This window comes from Ranitomeya variabilis, chromosome 4, assembly GCF_051348905.1.
Source record: "Ranitomeya variabilis isolate aRanVar5 chromosome 4, aRanVar5.hap1, whole genome shotgun sequence".
In the NCBI taxonomy this organism is placed as follows: domain Eukaryota; kingdom Metazoa; phylum Chordata; class Amphibia; order Anura; family Dendrobatidae; genus Ranitomeya; species Ranitomeya variabilis.
In genome coordinates, this window is record NC_135235.1 from 458,092,117 (window position 1) to 458,107,907 (window position 15,791).

Sequence of the window (15,791 nt, forward strand, 5' to 3'; positions counted from 1 at the left end):
CATTAGCTCCGCTCTGGGTTGTAAACTATTTAACCCCTTGAGATGGATTGCAGCATGGGACTTGACAGTACAGCGGACAGTTATGGGATATTGTTGCTTTTTTATTTTTCATTGTTTTACAGAAGAACAAGGGCTTTTATTGGACTGAGAGTGTAATAAAGATGTTAAACCTGTGTGTTTCATTATTTAATTAAAAGACTTTATGCTTAATGTGTGTGTGTATTTTTAACCCTTTCAAACTGTGTGATTAATAATGGATAGGTGTATTTTTGACTTCTCTCCATTATTAACCATGCTTAATGTCACCTTACAATAGCAAGGTGACATTAACCCCTTATTACCCCATATGCCACAGCCACAGGGCAATGGGAAGAGAGAGGCTATGTGCCAGAGTAGGCGCATCTTACAGATTTTTTTTTAGCCGGGGGGGTAAATAACCATGGTCCCTCTCTAGGCTATTAATATTTCCCCTCAGTCACTGGCTTTCCCTCTCTGGCAGAGAAAATTGTGTGGGAGCCCACGCCAGATTTTTCCGTGAATTAATCCTTTCATTTAACACCTATAGCTCCAAAATTTTACAAACACGCACACACACACACACACACACTACTAACATTATTAGTCAGGGACATATAAAAATCTAACGGATATGTGTGTGAGAGTTACTAACAGATATATTGTGATGCAGTGACCCCTGTTACAGGTAGGGGGCGCTGCATTGTCTCCCCAGAATAGCAGGAGGTGAGGCCAAGGACTTGCAGAGCTGGTGATGGCTGCTGTGTTGGGGAAGCTACCGTCCTTCGGTGGGTCTGGACTGACTAAGGTGTGCCTGCCAGGCAAGTTGGTGATCCCTGTGAGGCAGCTTTCCCAGGGAGAGAGGATTGACAAGAAGTCAGCAGGTGGAGCAGTAGCTCCCATAAGGTACCTCCACAGACTGTTGTTAAGCACAGACGGTGCTTATTGTGTTCCATGAACTAATGAACTGTGCCGTATGCGGTCACCCATGGCAACTGGACAACGTAAGGTCCAGCATGTTTCGTGTCTGTGAGATGAAGCCGTATATGAAATGATGTAACGAACTGTTCGTGGCTGCAGTTTATGATACTTGAATAAACCGGATAGACTGTTTTGTGTTAAAAACCGTGCCCGTGTGAATTTATCCAGTTGCCAAGCGAGTGTTCCCCAACACTTTAGTGAGCGCTATCTCACATTTGGTGCTAGACTGCAGGCAATGGTCCAGGAAGCTCGTGTGGAGTTAATTGCTGTGGCTCGGCAGGGTCCGCGAAGCTTACAAGCATCTGGCTGTAACTCGGTGGGGTTATGAAGTTAGCTGTGGATTGGAGGGTCCACGATGTCTGCGGTGGAGCCATGTAGAGCCTTGTGGAGTGTAGCTGCAGTTGCAGCAAGAGGTTCTGCAGCAGCCGGAGCTGCAGTGGCAGCAGCTGGTGGTTTGTGACTGCAGCAGGTGCTGTGGCAGTACCAGCAGGAAATGGTGAGGTGTCAAAAAGACATTGTTAGTCCAGATCGTGCAGACTCTTAAAGGGCCAGTGCGACCCAAAGAGATGTGTTTTTTTGTGTGCACTGTGCGAACTGATGCCTGAGAGTACTGTAGGGAGTCCATGGGGTGTACCCCAGGGATAGGGTGGTGTCCCTAAAAGGGGTGCTGTCCCTAAAAATGGGTGGTGACCGAAACAGGGATGGTTGCCCAAAAAGGGGTGGAGCCTCAAAAGGGGGTGGTAACCCAAACAAGGATAGTTGCCCCAAAAGAGGTGGAATCCCAAAAGGGGGCGGTAACCCGAACAGGGATGGTTGCCCAAAAAGGGGTGGAGTCCCAAAAGGGGGCAGTATCCCAAGCAGGGATAGTTGCCCAGAAAGGGGGTTTAATCTCAAAAGGGGAACAGGGATAGTGGCCCAAAAGGGGGTGGGGTCCCGGGGAATGGTAGTTTCCCAAAAGGGGAGGAGTATCTCGAAGAGGTGCCACAGATGGACAGTTGCCTGGGGCAAATGAATTATGTGTGACCAGTCTGCTATGTGAGCTATCCACCTGGCGAGAGTTTACGGGGGTGCGCCCTGCTTATGGGTGAGAAAGAAATGTGGGGACTGGTCGATTCTGGAATCCCGGTGACTCTAGTGAGGGTTGCACCCGAGGGATTTGAAATACCCAATATTAGGGTCAGGGTCACCTGCATCCCAATAAGGACTATCCAGTGGCCAGGGTGGTCCTCGAGATGGCCAGGGACAGTGCAATCCATAATGTCGCCATAATCTCAAACTTACCCTGTCCAGTGATAATTGGCCAGGACTCTGGGCTGTTCACAGACCTGTGGGAGAGGGGAGCTTCTCTACAGCAGGAGAATGGAGGGCTCATGGCTGGTGGGGTTGCGTACTTAAAGGCTGTAATACCTCCCAAAATTGTCGGGTGAGATGTAAGGGTGACCGGAGGAAAGGATGCACCTGCTCAACTTCCTGACCTGACGTCACCTGACATGTGCCACAATATGACTGATAGTGGTCTGGTAGATAAAACAAGTGGAGCTGACACCCATATAGAGAGTGACTTGGGGGTTCACCATGCTGTGGGGTGTGACAAAGACTCCAAGGGTGACTGCGACTGAGTAAGTAAGGGAGTACAGTGAAGAAGAACCCCACAAGAAGGGCAAGTCCTCCTGGCGTTAAATACGTAAAGGGCACAAAGAAGTTGAATCAGTTGCACCTGGTGAAGAAAGGAATAAAGGAATAACAGTGTCTTGTGCTTTTGTTCAAGATGTGAATTCTCTTCCAGACTGTACAAGGAAGATAGATGCATTCATGTTGCCCCTAGCAACCGCTAGGTTGGAGTCGGATGACCGGCCAGTTGAAGGCACTGTAGGAGAAGAAAACCTGGAGAGTGCTGGTGGAGTAAGAATCCATGGAGGTTATGAGGAACTGACCTGCTGTAGACCCACATCTGCAGTGACAGAGAGGGGTAAAATAGCAGAGTGAGGTGAAGGCTCCATAGTACCTGATGCAGAAGACCTGGGGTACCCGGATACCCAAGAGAAGGCTGAAGATGCCATTGCTGAATCCCAGGTGAAGACCAAGGGTGCAGGAGTGGAAGAGGCCACCAAAGAAGTGGGGCCTGAAATAGATACCGCCTCGCGTGGTAAAAGCTCAACCAATCCAGAGGATGGGGGAAGCGAGCTAAGGAGGGTCCAGGAGACTGTAGAAGCCCGGTTGAAGCGGGTACACCAGAAGGTAACTTCAAGTGTGGCAGCTGCAATTTTTGCAGATACCACATGACAGACAAAGTTATTAGGATTGGTTCCCCTACACACCGGGTCCGCGATTTTATAACATGTAAGACCACATACACAGTGTATGCGCTTTATTGCCCTTGTGGCTTTTTTTATATCGGGAAAACGATCAGACCCCTGTATATTAGATTTAGAGAGCATTTGAGATCCATTAGTACAGGGAAGAGTGTCCCCCATTTAATTTCTCATATGCGTAATTATCATGGGGGCAATACGTCAGTGCTGCAGTTTATTGGATTGGAAAGGGTTACTCTACCAGAACAGGGGGGCAACCATAATAGGTTGTTACTGAGAAGAGAAGGTAAATGGATCATGCGTGTTAACGCTACGGGCCCTTTGGGGTTAAATGAAAAACTGGATATGTCAGTGTTTCTGTGAAAGTCTGTCTCCCGGTGAAGTTGTATGTTTTCCTCTTTCCTTCCTACATTATTCTGTCATTTTGATATTATGGTACTTATGGTGTTATGTTTTCCTGTTTATGATGTTGTTTTAGTCGATTTTAGTCATAATTTTTTGTGTAATATTTTTAATTGAAAAGTAGGATGTTATGATGCTGGGGGTTAGGGAGGTAACCTATTAGCGGATATGGCTATAAGAGTTCCACCCACCTTCAGTCAGTGTCAAGACCCATGGAAGCGCATTTGCGCAAAACGGCCGTCGTCTTGTGGAAGCCCGTTTTTCCCTGCCTGTCCTGCATTTGACATGTTGTCAAAATAAAGTTTGGATTTTACTTGGATGGTGAGTGCCCGCTTTTTCTTCTACTGATTTGGAGCGGTGATTTGGACTCATTTCAAGCGTGAGCACCGGCCATCCATTTTTTGCTTCTTGGTATCAGAATCACACGCAGATAGCTCAGTTGATAGAACCAGCTGGTAGTGCGGTTTCTTTTTTCTGGTTTTTGGACTTTTACATAGAGAGAACTGCTGTATGTAAAACCTCATATTAAAATCGCATTGCATACGGATTGCATACGCATGTCATACGGATGTTCTGAGGAAAAATCGCACAGAAATCGCATGACACTCGCATGACTCTCAGATAGCACTCGTGTGTTTTTTCTGTCCAGAAATCGGACCCTTTTTTTTTTTCGCAAAGGGGTATGAGCCCTAACAGTCAAATCTGGTGCTCCTTGCCTTGTGAGCTTTGCACTGTGCCTGAAAAATATTTCCCGATTACATGTAGGGAATTGGCACCGCAGTTTGTAGTAAAAAAAAAATCCTATTAGCCGTTAGAAAATTTAAAAACTTGGGGCTAAAACAACATTTTAGTGGAAAAATGTAATTTATTCTTTCTTCACCGCTCAGTAGTATAAAATTCTGTGAGGCATATGTGGTGTTAATATGATCACTGCACCCCTAGACGAATTCATTGGAGAGTATAGTTTGCAAAATTAGTATATAGCATAATTAATTAGCATATAGGGGGTTTCTGTTGTTCTGGCACCTCAGGGGCTCTGCCAATGTGACATTGCACCCTCAAACCATTCCAGCAAAATCTGAACTCCAATATGTAACCTCTTCCCTTCTGAGCTTTGCACTGTGCCTCAAAAGTAGTATTCCCCTACATTTTCCTGTTACCCTTGGTAAAATATAAATTTGGGGGTGAAAAGATCATTTTCCTATCGCCACGACAGCATCCTATGAGAGAGGGGATCCGCCCACCATCAGGACAGGAACCTACAGGTTAAAAAGGGGCGGTCCCCCTCGCCACTCCAGTTTGGGTTCCTGTCCTAGATGGGAACAGACAGGTAAAAGTCTTACCCAGGTCCATCAGCCTCTGCGCGGTATCTGTGGGAACGGCAGAGACGGGGGCACTGGAAGCAGCGTCGGGGGTGTCCTGCTCTCAGACCCCTCCTCATCTGGGCACATGGATGTCGCGATCCCAGGGGCTGGGGAATGCCGCCTTGGGTCGCGTGAGCGCAGTGCTGGTCCCGGCGTCTCATCCAGGAATTGAAGCGCCCGTGACCCGGAAGTGAATGGCAGGTACTTCCTGGGGAGGCCGGGCAGGAGGTGCGACTGCATGTATTAAGGAGAACCGGAGCTGCGGGCAGGGTGCGACAAGATGTCCTCTGTGGGGGACGCAAAGCACCTTCAGGTGGTGGTGCCCGAGCAGCACAGGAAGAGCAGTAGCAGCCGCTCAAGGAGCAGCAGCGGTGTGGTACGGGGCAGCGGTGTGATACGGGGGCGGCAGTGTGCGAGCTCCCCAGTGTCACGTGGCAATTCAGCTCCTCCGGAACGGTACTCTTTGGGTCAGCCTTTGGTGAGTATTATAAGTGCACCTAGTAGCTGATGTTGTCCATTTCTTGTGCTTTGTTATAGATCAAAAAGACTGCCAAAACTAAGCAAAAGCAGTGTGCATTATGCACAGTACCTTTGTCAGGCTTGTATTTGCCAAACTTTAGAGGAAGAGGCTCCCCTCCATACATCGGACCTAAGGGCTGTTATCAGGGAAGAGATCAAATATTCCCTTAAAAGCAGACGGCATGAAATACCTACTGGGGGCTTATCGCCAGATTCTAGCCCATCTTTACAAGAGGGGGAATGCTCAGGCTCTTCATCGCCATCCTCTTCAAATGAAGAGGGAAGACCATGCTTTTCTGTAGAAAATATGGATGTATCAGTTAAAGCGGTTTGCACGACCATGAGGGTTGCAGAGAATTAGGAACCCAGATCAACCCAAGATAATATGTTTGCGGATTTGTGTCAGAAAAATCAGTAGATCATTTCTGGTGGTTGACACAGTCAAAGATCTTGTTAAGCATGAATGGGATAAGCAGGATAAGGGGTTCTTACCATCATGCGCAAAGAGGAGATACCCCTTTGATGACGAAGTTTTAGCCGAGTGGGTAAAGGTTCCTAAGGTGGAAGCAGCTGTGGCTTCCACATCAAAGTCAGCCCCTTTACCACTAGAAGATGTAGGCCTTCTTAAAGATCCATCCGATAGAAAGGCGGACATGTTCTTAAAGAAGGTTTTGGAGTCATCGACTGGAGCATTTAAACCTGCAATTGCTAGTACCTGCACTGCTAGATCAGTTATGGTCTGGGTGGGTCAGCTGGAAGAGCAGCTAAAAGCTAGGGTCCCTAGAGATAAACTACTGGATTCTCTATCTCAGATCCGTGAGTGTGTGGCGTACTTGGCAGATGCATCTATAGACTCTTTAAAGCTGGCAGCCAGATCGGTGGGCCTCCCGAATGCTGCCCGGCGAGCTGTTTGGCTTAAGACCTGGAAAGGTGACGCTCAAGCTAGAGCAAAACTATGTACAATTCCATGCAGGGGTGAGTACTTATTTGGCCCTGTGCTGGATGACATCCTCGTGAAGGCAGAGCATAGGAAGAAGGGATTTCCTAAAGTGTTTAATCCTACTCTCAGAATTGTCTTCAGGAGACGTATGCACTTTTTCAGATCGGGATTTGGAACCGGCGGAGCTAAAGAAGAAAGGTGCAAGCTTCAGTGGCTCTTCAACATCGAGACGTAGATGCAACTACTGATAAATCAGACCTTCCAGTGGGGGTAGATTAAAATATTTCTTTAACCAATGGGCCAAGATAACTTCCAGCAGCTGGATCTTGGGTATAGTTGCGTCAGGGTTAAAATTGGAGTTTCGGGAGGTACCTCCGAGTTACTATGTATTAACTACCCTTAATTCCCCAGATCACCAGCGGGCCCTAGAAATAGAAATTCAGCTGTTGAGAGAAAAGGAGGTTATTGTAGAAGTACCAAAGGATCAGAAAAAGGAGGGGTTTTATTCCCCTTTATTTTTAATCTCCAAGCCTGATGGATCCTTTAGGACCATCATAAATTTATGGAAATTGAATACATTTCTACAATATCATGCCTTTAAAATGGAGATATATGAATGTGCTGGATCTAAAAGATGCGTACTACCATCTACCCATTTACAAGGATCACCAGCAGTTCCTCAGAATGGCGGTGCGGCTAAACAATCAGGTCAGGCACTTTCAGTTTACAGCAATGCCATTTGGGCTGTCTATGGCACCGAGAGTGTTTACTATATTATTGCAGAAGTAATGGCCTATATCAGGGAGCAGGATACCCTGGTTATATCCTACCTGGACGACTTCCTCATAATGGGAAATTCGGTTTTCCAATGTAAGGCCCGCCTAAACTGTATAATATCATCTCTGCAGGACCTTGGTTGGTTGATCAACCTAAAGAAATCAAAACTAGAGCCATCAGTGCGTCAGATTTTCCTCAGCATTCTTCTAAGCTCCGAAGATCAACTGTTTTCTACGAGAGGACAAAAAGCAAAGGAATATTCACAATGTCATGACCGTGAGAAGGAATCCAGATCTATCTTTGAGAGACGCAATGTCCCGGCTGGGTTCATTGACATTGTGCATACCGGCTGTTCGGTGGGCTCAGTCCCACACTCGTGTATTACAATCCGAGATCCTCAACGCAGAAATGAGTCTTCAAGGTCATTTAAATGGAAGACTCAGATTGTCAACCGCCACTCTCTGCAACCTAAAATGGTGGCTGGATGTTTGCCATTTGTCAAAAGGGGTGCAGTGGAGAATAATACCGGACAACACAGTCACAACCGATGCCAGCCCAATAGGTTGGGGAGCTCACATGGGGGACGTTCTGGCCCAAAGGCGGTGGTCACTCCTGGAAGCCCAAAACTCTTCAAATTTGAAGGAACTCACAGCACCCAAATATGCGCTGCTTCAATTTCTACCGGCCTTGCGAGGTTCACATGTACGTGTGCAGACCGACAACATGACAGTAGTGGCCTACCTCAACCATCAAGGGGGGACAAGATCACAATCTCTAATGTTCACCACTAGGGTTGAGCGACTTTTATTTTTATAGGATCGGGTCGGGTTTCACGAAACCCGACTTTCTCAAAAGTCGGGTTTCACGAAATCCGACTTTCTCAAAAGTCGGGTCGAGTGAAATCGGCCGATCCTATAAAAAAGTCGGGGTCGGGGTCGGCCGAAACGCGAAGCCCAATGCAGTGCAATGGGATACTATGGTTCCCAGGGTCTGAAGGAGAGGAAACTCTCCTTCAGGCCCTGGGATCCATATTAATGTGTAAAATAAAGAATCAAAATAAAAAATATTGATATACTCACCCTCGGACGCGCCCTGGTACTAACCGGCAGCCTTCCTTCCTAAGAATGAGCGCGTGAATGACCTGCGGTGACGTCGCGGCTTGTGATTGGTCGCGTGAGCGGTCACATGGGCGGTCATGTGACCAATCACAAACCGCGACGTCATCTAAGGTCCTTCACGCGCACATTCTTAGGAAGGAAGGCTGCCGGAAAGAAGCAGGGCGCATCCGAGGGTGAGTATATTCCTATTAGGTATATACTCACCCTCGGACACGCCCTGCTTCTTTCCGGCAGCCTTCCTTCCTAAGAATGAGTGCGTGAAGGACCTTAGATGACGTCGCGACTTGTGAATGGTCGCGTGACCGCCCATGTGACCGCTCACACGACCAATCTCAAGCCGCGACGTCACCGCAGGTCATTCACGCGCTCATTCTTAGGAAGGAAGGCTGCCGGTTAGTACCAGGGCGCGTCCGAGGGTGAGTATATCAATATTTTTTATTTTGATTCTTTATTTTACACTTAAATATGGATTCCGATACCGATTCCCGATATCGCAAACATATCGGAACTCGGTATCGGAATTCCGATACCAGATTCAGAAGATCGCCGACCTCATGGCTGACCCCACATAGGGGTCGGGTCAGGTTTCATGAAACCCGACTTTGCCAAAAGTCGGTGACTTCTGAAAATGGCCGACCCGTTTCGCTCAACCCTATTCACCACTGCAGACATACTCACCTTAGCCAAAACTCACTTCCTTTCTTTATCAGCACTCCACATACGAGGGGAACACAATGTTGAAGCAGATTATCTCAGCCGTCATTGCCTACGCCAATGGAATGGTCTCTGAACCTGCAAATATTCAAACCGATAGTCAGTCTCTGGGGATTACCAGGTATAGATCTGTTTGCTACAAGGAGAAACAGGCAGGTCAGGAAATTTGCATCACTTCAGGTAGCGGACAGACCATGCATTGTAGACTCCCTTCAAGTTCGTTGGGATTTTCCCCTAGCATATGCATTTCCCCCAATGTGTCTGATTCCTCTAGTTCTCAGGAATATCAGGGAGGAGAGGGCGAGGGTAGTTCTAATCGCCCCCCTTCTGGCCCAAGAGACCATGGTTTTCTCTACTCATAGCGATGTCAGTGACCGACCCTTTGGTGTTGCCCTCGAGTCCGGGGCTCCTCTCTCAAGGTCCATTTCATCATCCCAATGTGGAGCGCCTTCATTTGACGGCATGGAATTTGAGAGGGAGTTCCTAAGACGGAGAGGATTTTCGGAGGCCTTAATATCTACCTTGCTAAGTAGCCGGAAAGACGTCACTACCAAAATTTACTCTAGGGTCTGGAAGAAGTTTCTAGCATTCCATCAGCATCCCCTAACAGACCATATTCCGATTCCGGCAATTCTGGAATTCTTGCAGAGAGGCCAAGAGTTGGGGTTGGTTAATACCCTTAGGGTTCAAGTGTCAGCTTTAGGGGGCCTATATAACAGCAACGTGGCGGGAAATAGATGGGTGTCCAGATTTATTAAAGCTATTGAATGTAGTAACCTAGTTCATATTGCTAGATTGCCGCCATGGGATTTAAACTTGGTATTAGATGCTTTAACAGAACCCCCTTTTGAGCTGTTAGGTTCTGCCTCAATTAAGATTCTGACCCTAAAGACAGTTCTTTTGTTAGCCTTAACTTCTGCTAGGTGGGTCAGTGATATTCAGGCGTTATCAGTGGACCCTCCCTATTGAATGGTCTTTCAGCATAAAATTGTTTTGAAGCCAGACCCAGCATATTTACCAAAAGTAGCTTCTTGGTTCCATAGGAGCCAGGAGATATATTTACCATCCTTTTGTGATAATCCAGTTTCAGCAGAAGAACAGAAATGTCATACGCTAGATGTTAGAAGAGCAGTATTGGAGTACTTAGACAAGACACAAACTTGGAGGCAGAGTAGGGTTCTGTTTGTTTCTTTCCAGAATCAGAAGAGACGTGCAAGTGTCACAAAAAGTTCTATCGCCAGATGGATCAGAGATGCAATATGTCTCGCCTATTCCACCAAAGGGGAAACGCCGCCAAAAGGCATCAAATCCCACTCCACTCGAGACATGGCCTCATCCTGGGCGGAGAAAGCAGATGTCTCCATTGACATGATATGTAAGGTGGCAACGTGGTCATCTCCTTCCACCTTTTATAAGCATTACCGTCTTGATGTATCATCCAATTCCAGCCTAGATTTTGGGCGATCAGTACTTAGTGCTGTGGTCCCTCCCAGGTGAATAGTCTCTGAAAGTCTCTCATAGGGTGCTGTCGTGGCGATAGGAAACCGGTTGTTACTTACCGGTAATAGGATTTTATAGAGTCCACAACAGCACCCGCACATTCCCCCCGTAGTTAAACACTTGATTCCTGCACTCTATTGGAAGGAGTGCTTTTAGTTTTCACTCTGTAGAGGTCATGGTATTTAGTATTGTTTAAGTGGAAATTATCATGTACTAATTCAAAGGCGGTGCCCCTTATACTCTGAAACACAAACTGGAGTGGCGAGTGGGACCTCCCCTTTTTAACCTGTAGGTTCCTGTCCTGATGGTGGGTGGATCCCCTCTCTCGTAGGGTGCTGTCGTGGAATCTGTAAAATCCTATTACCGGTAAATAACAACCGTTTTTTGTGGAAAAAATGTGATTTTGTTATTTTTACAAATCTACGTTATAAACTTCTGTGAAGCCCTTGAGGGTTAAAAGTGCTCACCACACATCTAGATAAGTTCCTTGGGGGAGTCTGGTTTCCAAAATGGTGTCACTTTTGGGGGAATTTCCATTGTTTAGGAACATCAGGGCATCTCCAAACGCGACATGGCGTCCTATCTCAATTCCAGACAATTTTGCATCTTATTGCTTACCGGGAATGGTGGCTGCGGTGAAGCGGAGTCCCAGAGTCGCTGCTGGCAGAGGCAGGAGTGGGGTAACAGGTGCAAACTGGACCGGACACTGATACCCCATATGTGGTCGAAAACTACTTTTGAGGCACGGTGAAAAGCTCAGAAGGGAAAAAGCGTCATATTGGATTTCAGATTTTGCTGGAGTGTTTTGAGGGTGCCATATCACAATGGCAGAGAACCTGGGTTGCCATAACAGCAGAAACCCCCCAAAAGTGACATCATTTTATAAACTAGACCTCTCAATAAATTCATCTAGGGGTGCAGTGAGCATGTTGATACCACATCTGCCTCACAGGAATGTATTCCTTTGGGTGGTAAAGAAAGAATAATTACTCTTTTGACGCTAAAGGACTAATAGGAATAAATGGACCTCTCCGTTTGTTGTGAATTTTTTCTTGAGTGCACCAATAACCTACATGTAATCAATAACTACTTTTGAGGCACAGTGCAAAGCTCAGAAGGGATGGAGCACCATATTACAGTGCACATTTTACTGTTAGAGTTTACAGGTGCCATGACCCACTGGTAGAGCCCCTGAGGTGCCAGACTGGCAGAGCATCCCCTAAGTGACCCCATTTTGCCAACTACACATCTCAATAAACTCATCTAAGTGTGCAGTGATCATAGTGACACAAGAAGTATGTCACAGAATTATATACCATTGGGTTGTGAAGAAAATAATTACATTTTTACAACAAAAATTTCATTTTAGCTCCAGATTTTATATTTTCACATGTGGAAATTGGGTAAAAATGGCAACAAAATTTGTTACACAATTTCTGATGAACATGAAAATACCCCATATGTTCTGGTTAGCCGCAGATTTTCCAATAATAGTTTGCAGACTCCATATTTAGAACCCCTAAGCAGGGTCAATTGGCCTGGCGGGGTTTCGGGGAAATCCTGGTGGACCCTTGCTGAGGAGAGAGGGAAAAATATATATATATATATATATATATATATATATATATATATATATATATATATATATATATATATACTGTATATATAGGTACATTTATATTTGTGGGTGTGGGTCTTTTAAAGAAGAAGGGTATGCGAGACGCCCAGGACAGTGGCGGGCTGGGCCAGGGAAGCCAGGGAGCAGTACTCAACAGCCATTGGAATCAGGGTTGCATGCACGGCCACAGGTCCTTTTGAAGCACCTGGGTGCACATACAGAGCTCAACTGCCAGCGGTGACGGGGTCGCGTGCACACCCATGTCAGAGTTAGCAGACAAGTCTGCTAAAAGTGATATCATTCTATGCTCCCTGCACTACTGCTTCACGCCGTAGAAGAGACAAGTCAAGGTAGTGTAGTAATATTAACACCCCTAATATTTGTGTTTGTTTATATGAATCTGTATGTGTTTGTGTCTGTGTTTGTCTGTGCATGTCTTTGTGTGTACACATGCGCGTCTGCCTGGGTGTGCATGTCTACGTGTGTGAATTTGAATTTGCATTTCTATGTGTATGCAGTGTGTGCGCACGTGTCTGTATGTGTTTACGTGTGCATTTCAGCATCATGTCTTTGTGTGTCTGTGTGTGCATGTTGGTGTGTTTGCATGTTTATGTGTGCGTGTCTGCTGGGGTATGCGTGTGTATGTCTGTGTGTGCGTTCGCGTGTCTGCATGTCTGAACGCGTGTGCTTGTCTGAGTATGCATTCTTTTGTGCAATTCTGCATGTGTCTGCATGTATCTATATGATTGTATGTGTGCACGTGTCTGTATGTGCATGTCTGCGTGTGTTTATGTGTGCATTTCTCTGTATGTATGTGCTTCTCTGAGTGGGCATTTCTGTGTGTATATGCATGTGTCTGCGTGTGACGGCATTTATATTTCTGTGTATATATGTGCATGTCTTCGTGTGTTATTTTGTGCGTTTCTGCACATGTGTTGTGTGTTTGCCTGCATGTATGTGTGTGTTTGTGTGCATGTCTGCAAGTGTGTGTTTGCATGTGCTGTGTGTGTATATGCGCAGGTCCGCTTTCCTGTGTGTGCGCACTTGCGTGTGTCTGTATGTCTGTGCGTGTCTGCGTGTGTATATGTGCGTATCTGCACACATGTATGTGTGTGTACGTTTATGCGCACTTAGAATCATAGAATTATAGAAAGGTAGAGTTGGAAGGGACCTCCTGGGTCATCTGGTCCAACCCCCTGCTCAAGGCAGGATTCACTAAATCATCCCAGACAGATGTCTGTCCAGCCTCTGTTTGAAGACTTCCATTTAAGGAGAACTCACCACCTCTGGTGGCAGCCTGTTCCACTCATTGATCACCCTGTCAAAAAGTTTTTTCTAATATCTAATCTGTGTCTCCTCCTATTCAATTTCATCCCATTGCTTCTAGCCTTTCCTTGTGTAAATGAGAATAAAGATGATCCTTCTACAATGTGACAGCCCTTGAGATATTTGTAGACAGATATTAAGTCTCCTCTCAGTCTTCTTTTTTGCAAGCTAAACATTCCTAAATTCTGTAAACGTTCCTCATAGTACATGGTTTGCAGACTAGTCACCATTCTGGTTGCCCTTCTCCGAACTTGCTCCACTTTGTGGATGTCTTTTTTAAAATGTGGTGCCCAAAACTGGACACACTATTCCAGATGAGGTCTGACCACCAAAGAGGAGTAAAGGTCAATAATGACTTCACGCGATCTAGACTGTATGCTTCTGTTAATATATCTCAGAATTGTATTTGCCCTTTTTGCTGCTGCATCATATTGTTGACTCATGTTCAGTCTGTGATCTATTAGTATACCCAAGTCTTTTTTCACATGTGCTGTTGCTTAGCCCTATTCCTCCCATTTTGTATATGTTTTTTTCATTTTTATTGCCCAGATGTAGTACTTTGCATTTTTCCCTGTTAAAAATAATTCTGTTAGTTGCTGCCCACTGTCCAAGTTTATTTATATCTTTTTGAATCATCTCTCTCTTTTCTAGTATTAGCTATCCCTCCAAGCTATGTGTCATCAGCTAATTTAATCAGTTTACCCTCAATTTCTTCACTAAATCATTGATAAAGATGTTGAACAGTACAGGGCCCAGGACAGAGCCTTGTTGTACCCCACTTGAGACATTCCTCCAACTGGATGTGCAGCCATTTATGACCACTCTTTGGGTCACTAAGCCAGTTATGAATCCACCTAACAGTTGTCTTATCCATTCCATACTTTGTCATTTTTTTCAATAAGGATTGTGCAAGATACTTTGTCAAATGCTTTGCTGAAGTCAAGATATACTATATCTACAGCATTTCCCTGACCCACCCAGTCAGTGATTCTGTCATAGAAGGAAATTAAGTTAGTCTGACATGACCTATTGGTTACAAACCAATGCTGACTCTGTTTAATCACTTCATTCTTATCAAGATACTTACATACTTGTTGTTTAATAATTTGTTCAAAGATGTTTCCTGGTATAGATGTCAGACTCATCTGCCTATAGTTCCCTGGGTCCACCTTCTTCCCCTTTTTTGAAAATAGGAACAACATTTGCTCTTCTCCAGTCTTCTGGGACTTCTCCTGTTCTCCAAGAATTTTCAAAGATTATGGAGAGTGGTTCAAAAATTTCTTCTGCTATCTCCTTCAGTACTCTGGGGTGTAATTCATCTGGATCTGAAGACTTGAATTAATTTATGTTAGATAAGTGTTTCCTCACTATCTCTCTGTTTATATATATGCTGGATTCTTCTATTCCCTTAATAGGACAGTGAAAATCAGTTGATGTTACATTTTCTTTCTGAGAGAAAACAGATACAAAATAGGAATTTAAAAGTTCGGCCTTCTCAAAATCCTTTCTTACTATTTAATAATTTTTATCCTGTAAAAATCCTATAGCATCTGGGACTTTTCTTTCACTTTTGACATATCCCCAAAATCCTTTTTTATTGCTTTTGACGTCTCTTGCAAGCCTTAATTCTTTGTCAGATTTAGATAATCTGATTTGTACCCTGCAGGTTCTGAAGACAGCATTAAATTCTTCTTTAGATATGCATCCCTCTTTCCATTTGATAAACATTTCTCTCTTCCTTTTTAGCATGTGTTTAAGTTCTGTGTTCATCCATCCTGGTTTCCTTAAATGCTTCCTATTCTTCCCTCTTTTTGGAATTGTTAACGATTGTGCTTTGAGAATCTCATTTTTCAAGATTTCCCATCCTTCCTGATACAGGAAAGAAATATATCTTGGTACCGTGTTAGCCAGTAGATAGAAAAATATTTAGAATTGAGAGTCCTCAGTGGTTGATACCTTTTAATGGCTAACTGAAAATATGGTAACAAATTGCAACAAATTGCAACAAATTGCATACTACGTATGTAGTCTCGAAAGCTTGCAATTTGTTACCATCTTTTCAGTTAGCCATTAAAAGGTATCAACCACTGAGGACTCTCAATTCTAAATATTTTTCCATCTGGACATTTTCGTCCTTAAGGATATCCAGCCATTGGATCCCTCTGATTTTCTTTCTGAGTCCCTTAAAATCTGCCTTTCTGAAAT